Source organism: Thermobia domestica, chromosome 10 (assembly GCF_964235325.1).
Source record: "Thermobia domestica chromosome 10, izTheDome1.hap1.1, whole genome shotgun sequence".
Classification (NCBI taxonomy): Eukaryota; Metazoa; Arthropoda; class Insecta; order Zygentoma; family Lepismatidae; genus Thermobia; species Thermobia domestica.
In genome coordinates, this window is record NC_137463.1 from 38307117 (window position 1) to 38319106 (window position 11990).

General features: G+C 35.9%; 1 long non-coding RNA gene across 1 annotated transcript; it reads left to right on the forward strand.

Annotated features, from left to right (window-relative positions):
- The first annotated feature begins 366 nt into the window (after positions 1–366).
- On the forward strand, positions 367–11503 carry LOC145661970 (uncharacterized). The gene is made up of 3 exons (XR_014126921.1): positions 367–496; positions 2734–2749; positions 11357–11503. It is a non-coding gene; the product is annotated as an uncharacterized LOC145661970 (long non-coding RNA).
- Positions 11504–11990: the final 487 nt, after the last annotated feature.

An 11990-nucleotide genomic window follows, 5' to 3' on the forward strand; every position in this document is an offset into this window, starting at 1 on the left:
TCCAAATTACTTACATAAAAATGGATAATTTATGTGCCATTTATCTCCATGAAATTAACAATTATTGAAATCCAAGGACTACAATTGATTCAGTATAGAGATTTTAACGATTTACATCAATCGCAATTACCTTACTTAGGATACAAGTATAATCGGTGCTATAAACTATACATTGAAACTTATTGATAATGTGTGACCAACAAAATGCGTATGATACTTTTAGCTGTATGATACATTTTTTTTATGAATTAACAGTCATAGTGAAATTAAATTGCAATTGTTTGGAATTTTAATCACGAGTAAAATTTATTCACAAATGATTAAGAAAATTGTTAGATGCTTTTTAACGATTTTTTCCGATCTACTATTTAAACGAGACACAACGACTGTTTGTCACCATTGCATTTCTGTCATCATCTCAGTTACAACTACCGTTACCACCTAACTTTCCAAGATGAAGTACTTTGTTCTCGCTGTCATGATGGTTGTTTGCTCCGTGAGTATTTCTTATTCTTTCGGTTCTTAAGCTTTAAATAGAGAAGATCCTATAGCTGTGATGAGATACTTAGGTAGATTATGATAGACAATGTGCAAGCTTCTAATAGAAGGAAATCTCAGGTGGGTATGTAAAGAAATGGACCTCCGAAATTGTGAAAATATTGTTTTAATCAGTTACATATCTACCGAGAAAATCAATACTTTCCGGCACCCGTGTATATAAAGGGTTATCTCATATCAGAGATGGCTGCAAAGGAACCTGACTATTATATCTGGAAGTAATTCGTGAGTTCGTGAGTTTGGTGTGCTAAGAGTTATGTCCCTCCAATTCATGTTTACGGATTTACCTAACTTTACATACCGACACGAATATTAGTCATTGGAGAAGTTGTAGTTGTGTTAAGAAAACGAACCAAAAATGTTACTCACTCACTTCCTTTTAAGTAACTATACTAAAACTTTTAACTGGAAATTTTAATGTTTACGAAGCCTGTCGAAAAAGTATCCAACCATGGTTCCGGAAAACTAACCAACGATTGTCCCGGAAAATTAATACACTCATCTGATATTTTCTTCTTCATAATCCCCTTCGAAATAGTTCCCTCGTGCTTTTACACGCCGAGTTTGGTAGCCTTCTTACATCTGAAAACAGGCTTGGAATTCCCCAATTGAATTTCTGTAAGAGCAGATGTCGAGTTACACTAGATCTCCACTCTAGTACCAAAGCGGGTTTCATTCTGATATTTTTTAATCTTTGGAAAAATGAAAAAAGTCTCAGGAGGCTGTACTAAAAGAGACAGGGAGCTTGGCAAAACACCAAAATCTTGAGATGTGGTGAAAAGGACAACCTCATGTGCGGCATAACTGTAATCCTTATCCTGGTGCGGTCTTCGGTGCTTTGAAGGTCCACAGATTTGGTTATTTCGGGCAAAGAGATTCAGATAGACAAAGGGAAATGACGGAAGGGAAGTTCTCTCTATCTGTGATCCGTTCCTATACTTAATCATGTTGCACATTGCCTCGGCAGTAGTAGAACACAATCAATATTTGTTTGATTTTACTACACATCTGATGATCACCTCTGGATCTTCGCGAGCTTTGTCAGGCCTTGGTGAGATCAGATGTCTCCAGGAAGTGAATTGTAACTTCGTTCTTGGGTCTTATCCATACACCTATATCTTTACCATTTTACCCGTGCCACGACCACAGAAGAGCTCCAACATAACCAAATCACTATAATAGAAGATCCATATGAAATAACGCCATTTGGAGGCTAATACCATCATGGACTTCTCTTGCATGATCCAAATTTGACAACCTACGCAGTGTAGTTTTCCGAAAACTACAGAAAGTCGGATACTTCTTTGACAGCCCTCATATTTCTTTAATACTTTTCATTTGACCAAAAAAGATACTGATATTAATTTGATAAATTAATTAAATTTATCGACACTGTGATTTCTAAAGACGGAGGAAGAATCAGGAGTTTTTGAGAAGATGGAGCGATCAGTGAACAAGGGAATTAAGTCCACTTCTTAAGTCTTTCCGGATATATTTTATCTTTTAGAAGTTTAGCTGAAGCTCCTTTAATGTCCATATAATGTAAAAAATAATCTCTTATAATGTTAAAGGACAGTGTAAATTTTCCCATGCATTTAAGTGTACCGTGCAAACTTTGACCTCTTTCTAACAACTTCGATAATGTAGCTGGGTTCCCTTTGTTCTCAATTTTCTTATAATGTTGACTTAGTTACCGACAACATTTTCTGAACCAGGCCAGCACAAATAAAGGAAAGTACCTGGACTCCACTTACATATCTTGTCCACATTGTTACAATCTCTAATTGTGGACTTTATTATTATTATTATTATTATTATTATTATTATTATTATTATTATTATTATTATTATTATTATTATTATTATTATTATAAGATCAATCGGAATGACTCAGGATTCAATTTGTTGCTCTTTCTTTATTTCTTCTCCTTCAGATAACGATACATGAACTCCTTCGTTAATTACTCCATCTTAGACCAACGTACAAAATTTAAAATTGCCAATGATTTGTTGGATCTGTATGATCACAACAGTTTGAAATAAGCCTCATAATGTTATAAATTTACAGAAACTTCGATAACTTCGATGTAAATTTGTATTTTAATTCATAGATTAAATTGATATATTTAAATGAAGAATATTGTAATAATATAGTTTTTATTTTTATTTTTTCAGATCAGCGCAGTAGCTAGTAAGTATTTAAAAAGTATTTTAGTTTTCGGAAATTACGAAGGACAGTACTTCCGATTTAACTTCATGGTCATAGTATATATATATATAGTTAAGTTTTCAGGAGTATCTTTTTTTAAATATTTGAGTATAATATGCAAATCTCACTGTTTCTACTGTAATTATACTAATTTATTAGAAACACAATTTATTCGGTTTATGAACTAATGTAAAATACAAAGTTAATACTACAATATTAGGACGTAATACACTGCGGCGCAAATCTGTCTTCAACATTGAGGAGGACGGGTAAGACCGTTCCCATAATCTCTTCTCATTTTTAAGCATGAAACTCATATTACGATAGATTAATCTGATTTCTGAGGTGAATCTGTTGTATATTATATATCAGGCGATATAGATAAAGTAGTAATACATATCAGCATCACAAATCGGTACCGTGAAAACATTCTGAAATCTGAAAACATTTATATTTACGATTGGTATGTTTCTGTTTAGGCATCCACAATAACACTCATCCACAATATAGGGTGAATGTGCCAATAGTCGTCACTTTTTGATTGCAACTTTGCCTTTTACTTCATAACTTTTAACAGATACAGGTGAATGCTTAAATTGTACATTGGTTCTAATATTTGTAGCTTATTGTGTGATACAGGATCATTACCTTTGATATGAAACACATAGAACAAAGTTTACAATTAAAACAATCCAAACATGCGAAAAATGCCTATAGTCGTCACAAAAATTCTCAAAGTCGTCACCTTAAACTTCCAGTGTTCGTCACTCTCACAAATTCTTATAGTTCAAGCTTATGCAAGTATTAACGCTTAAGATGAGTGGCTAGCATGTAAAAGACCGTCAATATCATCATCACTATCACGCACATCGAAACAATTTTCGCACATGAATTCCACATCTGAATCAGAATCATCCACACCTGGGAAAAATTCTTTGTGTGATTTGCTAATACAATTAGCGTGAAAGATTTTGTTGCATTTGATACATGCAGGGTTATCAGTAAGTATTACTAACTCATTACTCTTGGCACATAACTGAGATTCATTGCGTGGCTTTGTAATTGTTGTTTTCTTTCTTGTTTCAGCTTCGAGTCTTTTTCGTTTTCTTGCTTCTTGAGAGAGATTTTTCTCTTTTCTAAGCTTCCTTTTTCTCATAGAATTGCTTTCATTCACCAGACGAAACAGCTGATGGGAACTTCTGAGTTGATCTTCTGGTTTTCTTGCGTTCCACCTCTCTTGGCCACCAGAGATGTTTCTTAAACGGAGAAGGAACAGCGACTTGTGATTTGACAAGACAATCTCCATTAGAACTGCCTTCCTTTACGGGAGTTTGCGACGGTTTAGTTAATTTTGGCTCACTTCCCACACTCGCAGACACAGAATCTTTGAGCAGATGATCGCTTATTTCTGTTTCTTCTTAATTGATTCCCAGATATTGTAGAACTTTTGGTCTTCAGGGTCGATAGTGGTTTTTCCTCCCAAGACGTCGTTAAATTTAACAACTGTATCATGACCGATTTCATTCTGTAAAACATTAAGAGCCGTGTGATATTCTTCGGTACTATACTTCTTTGATATGGTGCTTTGATGTTCGATAGTTTCTCCCCGTGTGTGGTGATCCAAACATTTCGAATAATCAACTGCATCTACATTTAAAGGGGCAAGTCCACACATCCGAAAGCTATTCTTTATCGTCTCCGGTGTGGCTTTGGTTTTTACAACGTCCACTAGAATTGGTGCAAAATCTGCTTTGGTCACTGTTCGATTTGGATTAAGCTTCTGCCAGTCATAAACAGCTTTCCTCCAATGTTGTTTTATTGGTTTATAAATCCCTACATCTGCAGGCTGAATTATATGTGTGGCATTTGGATGAAGAGCATAAAGAACAATTCCATTTTTGCTGCAGAAATCAGAACACTCTTTGGTAATGTGAGATGTATGTCCATCAATGAAATATAGAAAGGGAAGTCTGCTAGTTTCTTTTAAGTAGGAATACCAAATATTTGCAATGTATTCAAAAAACACATCTGACTTCATCCATCCAGATTCGGAGAGTCCTATTTCCCACGATGCCGGAACGGATTCACAAACTTCTTTAGGTGGCTTAATGTAAGGGTAGATAATCATTCCCGGTAAAACTTCTCCATACGCAGAAAATGAGCACATAACTGTAATGGTTTCCTTTTCGTTTCCATGTTTTATTTCATAAAAGTTTCTCCACCCTTTTACTCCAATAACAGTTCCACTTTTGGGGCATAGTTGGAAATTTGTTTCATCCCCATTTTCAACTTTCCTTGTGTCACTAAACTCTTCCACTAATTTCTCACCCTGTAAGAATTCCTTTAGTTTTTCAAACCAGTTCCGGAGACTTTGTTCGGAAACTTGAGCTCTTCCGGTAGTTACGGACTCTGCAGTTCGCAGGCTGAGAATCGGATGTTGTTGTAGGATAAGCTGTAAAAGAAACTGGGTTTATTAGTTAACTACTTAAATGACAAACGATATGAATCAAAACTTATCTTTGCACGTGTAACAAAACTTATTACTACACGATAATTTGGCCCACTTCCTGGTTGTAACTATACAACTAAAGTCCTAGCTAGTGGGACGAAATACCTATAGTAAAATTTTTTACTTGTGGAAGGATGCGTTTTAATTCATACTGTTTTTAATAACATGAGCAGAGTTAATTTTCAAAATTTTATCAGATATTAACTCAATCACACGCAGAGAGGGCTTGTAAAGTATTTTATAATGTTACGGTCAAGCTAACAATGAATTGAAACAAACTTTCGTCCCTCAAAAATTGAAAAAATGGCGAGGTAATAGGAACATTTTTGAAATGGAAATTAAGACAGTTGTCCAGACGCAAATTGTGCACCTAAGAAAGTTACATCAAGTGGTACGAAATATACTGTAATATTTTGTTTACACATGAAACTGTTAGTTTTAATCCATACTGTTTACTAATAAAGTGAGCAGCATTAAGTTTGGAAATTTCATCAGATTTGCAATTAGTTAATCAAGAATAGAAATAAAACCTGGCATTACTTACTTTGTACCATTTTTCACCAGGTCTCCCCTCTGCAAAAGGTGACTTCCGGCCATCTGATTTAATTATTTTCTGCACGGTATCCAGGTGATCGTGCTTTTTCCTTGGAAATCCTTTCTTTGCAAGATCTACCAACCATTTAACAACAATGTCCTCTTCTTGTGGTGAGAGTACAGTTTTTGGTCCCATTTTTCTTTGTTCAGGCACTTTTCCACTAACTTTATCTGATAACGTCATTCGAGGAACACCAAAAATTGCAGCAGCCTTCTTGATACTCATAGACTTTGACCGTACTTCAAAAATGGCTTTGTGCATCGCATCTTCAGAATATTGTAAAATCTTCCGTCTTTTGGTATTTTCGTTCATAGTTACAACACCTGAAAATATAGAAAAAAGAATATTAATATCGTAGGTAAGAAAAAGTCAGGTTCTAAAACATTTCACCACCTGCCAATAGCTCATAGTGTAAATAAGCGAGGTAAGATCTTTAAATAAAACGGGAGTTAAATTCAAAATTCTCGTACTAATGAAAACATGGCAAAATGAAAGTTAATTTGCTTTTCTTAAAATATTGTCTCGTTATAAGACAATTCTAAATTTATACATTTGAAAATCAGTTACAGATATGAAACTTCTATAGTTTAGTCACCCCGGAGAGGAAAGAAGGCAAAATTATCCAAAAGAAATAAATTAGTCCTAATTACTCTGTAGTCGTCACCCAGTCAACCAGTGTTCGTCACCCCTATGACGCCCTTTGGAAGGATACAAGATATTGGCCCCAAAATTTTGTAGCTGATACCTTTCACCCAAACAAAAAATTTAAAATGATTTTGAAGCTTCTACTAATATGTTCGTTAAAAAACCCAGTCTTCGGCATATCTGACGAGATAAGGAAGATCACAAATTTTCTTAAACCTAAAGTCGTCACCCCACTGTTCTTTGTTCAAATATGAATTTCAAAGACAAATGCATGGTAAACATTTAAAAGAGACTTAGGTTGATAAAAATAAATAATTATCTTACCTTTTAGAGCTTCAACTGCGCCGTCCTCTGCTGTTTTTCAACCGGCAGCAACAAGTTTTTAATTTTCCAAAAGCTGCAATTAGCACGCAAAACAACAGCCTTTGCACTTCAACTGAAAACAGAAAACAAAAGACGCCCGACTCGGTGTTAACGCAAAGCGGGCTAAAAACTAAAGCCATAGACGTTAGAGATTAGCCAGCTTGTATTCGTATAACAATGACTTACGCCATCTTATGAACGAATTAATTTGGCCATGACGACCATTGGGGGTATGACGAGAATAGGCGCATTCACCCTAGGTGAATATCACATTTCAAATCGGATTATTGGGGGGACAGTCCCGAATTCCAAGATTCGTGTGGACATGTCCCCCTCATCCCTCGGAATTTGCGCCAGTGGTAATACATACAAGTAATTAAGTTTTCCAGATACACATGATACCATATATGTTTTTGTATTCCTTATAAATATCTCTAAAATCGCTTGTGCTTTCTTTGGTACAAAATTATTGGTATAGATTTATGCATACTGATGCTTGTGAAAATTGAAATACTCAGAAACAATGAGGATAATGTTTTCAAATCCCCAGATGTTGTATCATGATATCACGTACAAGCGATTGCAATGTCAAAAAAGCAAATTCGTGGGTCAGCGGCGCTTTAAGTTCAGTACTTCGAGTAATAGAGGCAGCTTATGAGACCAGAAGAGGATGAAAAGGTTGTCAATAATTTCCCTATTCAAATTAAATTTAAGTTATACTCTACTATCAGTAGGCTTGATTGAGAGTCTTTACCGGAGCATCACTAAGCTATGTCGATGTTATTGGAAAACCGACGATTGATTTCATACGATACCGTACGCTGCTTGCCTAGCCGGTACAGATGCTTAACATTTAACCTATCGAACACAACGGAATATAATCTGTTGACAAATGATTTTTTATGGTCTCCTAGCAGACAGGATCAATATTAAGTAGATTCAATGGAAGTACCCTGATAGATGGTTCCTCTTGTACAGCCTTGTTCAAAAATCTTGACCACTTACCTCTCTTTGAGTAACCCTGAACTTTAGTCCACATTTGCAATTAAATCAAACAAATTTCGATTTTCTTTGATCAATTAGGATCTGAATTGAGAGATAAACTATTGCCTAAATATAACATTTTAAAACAAGTCGGTGGGCAGAATTTTTTCCACAATACTTCCATATTCATCATCTATTTGATTCGATGCTAGACTTTTGATGGCCTGTTTGCAGATTTGCAAGTCATGCTGAATCTGACGAATAAATGTGTTGCGCCGTTCAGTAAATGTGACACTTTCTAAATATTCATGTAAGGAATAAGTGGTAGAAATTTCATCCCATTCATTTTTCTGTTTCTCACTATTCAAATATTTACAAATAGCAACGTATTTTAAAGCAACTGTCTGTCTAGTCACACAGCTTTATAGATATTCATGTACTCATTTGCTTGATGAGATTGAAAAATCCTGAGAATGTTTCTTGCTATTTACTCTATGATTGATCCTTTTAATTGATTACATTTACTTTCGCTATGAACACATGGATTGTATGTTGAAGAATGCTACCTGAAAAGTTTTGGTGACTTTGACGAATATGCGGATTTTTACAATCATTTTTCTTTTAACACTAAAAGTACCGGCGATTGTATATACCGAGAAGTACCAAACAGTCAAAATGACTGATTCTGTTTTTCGGGGGGAAGGGATTTTTTCTCATAAATTTTATTTTTTGCTGTTGCATAATATGTTTGATCGTTCACACACATAAACACACACACACACACACACACACACAAATACACACACACACACACACACACACACACATATATATATATATATATATATATATATATATATATATACATAGTATGGTATGGGGCCTCCTTTTGCGTCCAAAACCAGCTTGGATCCGACGTGGAATGGACTTATGAAGCTCCTGAATCGTGGTGTTTCGAATTTTGTACCATTCTTCCTCCAAAACATGCTCCAGTTCCTTAAGGGATGCTGTTGGAGGGTAATGAGACCAAACACGCCTTTCTAACTCAGAGCACAACGGCTCAATGTTCAGATCTGGTGATTGTGGGACCCAAGGGAAGTACGATAGCTCCTGCTCATGCTCCTCAAACCATGATTTCACCGTTTTTGCAGCGTGACAGGATGCCAAATGATCTTGGTAGATGCCATCACCATCAGGCAACAATATTTGGGACATGGGTGGAACTTGCTCCCCCAAAATGGCCTCATACGCCTTAGCATTCATCATTCCATGCAGGGCTATGATGGGACCTGCAGAAAACCTCGATATCACTGCCCACACTGTAACAGAACCACCCTCATGCTTTACAGTTGGGAGCAGACAGTCTGTATCATATGCCTGAGACGGTGTTCTCCATACGTAAACACGACCGTTTGTAGGAAACAAGGTCAAGATCCATTCATCACGTGTTTCCACCGCTCATGAGTCAAACCCTTGTGGTCCTTGCACCAATGGATACGCCTCTTCGCATTTACTGCTGTGACCAGGGGTTTGGCGATAGCAGCCCTGTCATAAATTTTCATTTTATGAAGTTTCCGTCGCACTGTTTTCGATGAAACCGGGTTCTGTAGGCCAGAATTGAGTTCAGACGTAATTTTCATTGCAGTGGCCTTCTTTTTAGCTGCTACAATCCGTTTAATACCCTCCGGTCCCTACCATCCCGACCATCCGATTTCATTACCACTTGCACTACGTCTACATCGTATTTGCAGTTCCTATAAAATGTAATTGTTTCAGGCTCCTTTTTGGAGGAGATGTTATAGACACGGACTTACGCATACTACTAAGAATACTCTTATACTGTTTGCATCTTTAAGCAGTCAAGGTGCTTCCAGACTCATCACGATATATATGAGTATGGTATAAGTCTTTTCTTTCTAGTTGAGATTCTCCTTGGGAAGCTCCTTCCTATTTTGCTTGAGAGTACCGACTAAATTCACACCATTGATTTTCAGGGTTTCTTCTAGATTTCTTGTCGTGAAAAAAGAATCACGAGTGATATTTAGGCCTTTGTTCTTGGAAGGATCAACATAGGTTTTACAACATGCTCATCTAACTGCGTTCCTACAGGACGCTCCAAGTGTTTACCTAAATAGAGAAATCCGTTGAGTACGTATTCAGACTTTACATCAACCAGCATCCAGAAATTTTTCCAAATTTGTCTAGTTTGTTTGGGCATATATTGAATAAATTTACAACTCACTTTCGTAGAGTATAATTGTTCATCTGCTAGAACATTCTTAATGGCATTATTCCACCTCTTGGAGTTTTCAATAAATGGGTTCCATATATCTGAGACCAAAGCAAATTGGTCACTTTGAAGTCGCGTTGACTTCGTTGACCTCAACAAATCGTAAATATCTTGTTTTCATAAAATCTCTTTCTAGACATAGTTATTCTGTAGAATGCTGGTCATTGATTCTTTTCCATACCTCCTTGATGGGAATTTCAGAAGCTGTAGTGCAGCCATGGAAAATAAGACCTAAGAAGGCTTCAAGTTCAAAAAGAGTTACTTGTTAAATAGACATCTTTATTTGCCTATGAGCTTCGGAAATTGTACATTTTAATATGTGTCGAAGCATTTTCTCATCAGAGACGAAAAGCACTAATATATTCATCTTCAACAATGCGAAGCTTGGCATATGTTGTTGGATCCGGTACATCTCAAATAACATTCTGCTTGAATGCACGACCTATGTTCCTCAGTCCTGCTTCAACTCTTGTCCAGTTAGGTCCTTCTAGAGATACAAAAACATCTAATTCTTATAGGCATTATCCACGCTTATGTCTTCTTGACCCACGCTTTGAGAGAATTCGGAAACTTCATGCCCTGATACTATAATGTTTACACCAAGATTCCAATCTTATTTCGATGATTTGTTATCATCTTATGTACCAGACCCACCATCAGGCAAATCTTGCAAAATTTTAAAAAGGTCTTCTGGTTTCATTACAAATCAATGTAACACTACCAGTTCCTGAGAGAAAACAAGACTCATATGTCGTATATCTGCCTTTTTAATTTTCATGTTTTATAGAAGTAGATGAGACCATTTGCACTATTGAGCAAGGAATTCAAAGCATTGTAAATATTAGCAGTGGTGATGTTATAACCCTAAAATAAGATAGTACTATCCATGGGCCGTAATTGACATGAGACAAGCTTCAATGCGCGGTCATACTGGAAGCAGTCAAAATGACTGCCTGGTATTTCTAGGTATAACTGACACTAGCGCCACACATAAAATTAATTAAATTGCGAAAGAGTTAAATACAAAAACCTTATTTAAAAATATTAAAAGTGAAGAAAGAAGAAAATCATATTTGAAATAATCCGAACGTTATCGCAAAACATTTTAAGTAAGCAGTCAAAATGATTGCTTGCTACTTCTAGTATTACTAAAATTAATATTCAAACCTTCATATATTTAAAATATAAATTTCTTTCTTCCAGATGCCCAAGCCGTAGCTTCTGGAACTGCTGTTGCAGCAGGCAAGAAGTAAACGTTTTCAACCACAAACTCCACTTCATCCAGTCAGCTGTTACAAAATTATGTTCCTATTAGAATTATGAGAATAAAGCACTAATATTTTCTATTACTTTGGAGTGTAGATGTTATTTATATTTCACAATAGTCTTTGTTCATAGTATTAATTTGATATTCAAGTAAAGCAATGAAGTGTTTCAGATACAATGTGATATTCGTAGATCATCATTTAACATGCAGATGTTTTTATGTACCGTAAAACAGGGCTTCTTTGACAGGTTTTGTACTATTTTAGGTGTGTACAGGGGGGGACTAGCTGCAACCAGTCAATGCTACTATTCTCATTATAACAATAGGTATCTAGGTTATTACACCCACTACTGAACTGAAGTTTCTGCAAGTAAGTTTCGGCGGAAAAATAAAATAATTACCTGTCTATGTAGCCCCCGGGGTGAGGCTACTTTGACACCTTATGTATTTGCTGCGTCAGGATAAAGTTACCAGATGTATGGGGTTACTTTAACATGGAATTAACTTAAATCCAGTGTAAAACTGTGTTGGTCATACGTAATATAGTTGTGCTATATCCTTTTTGACCAG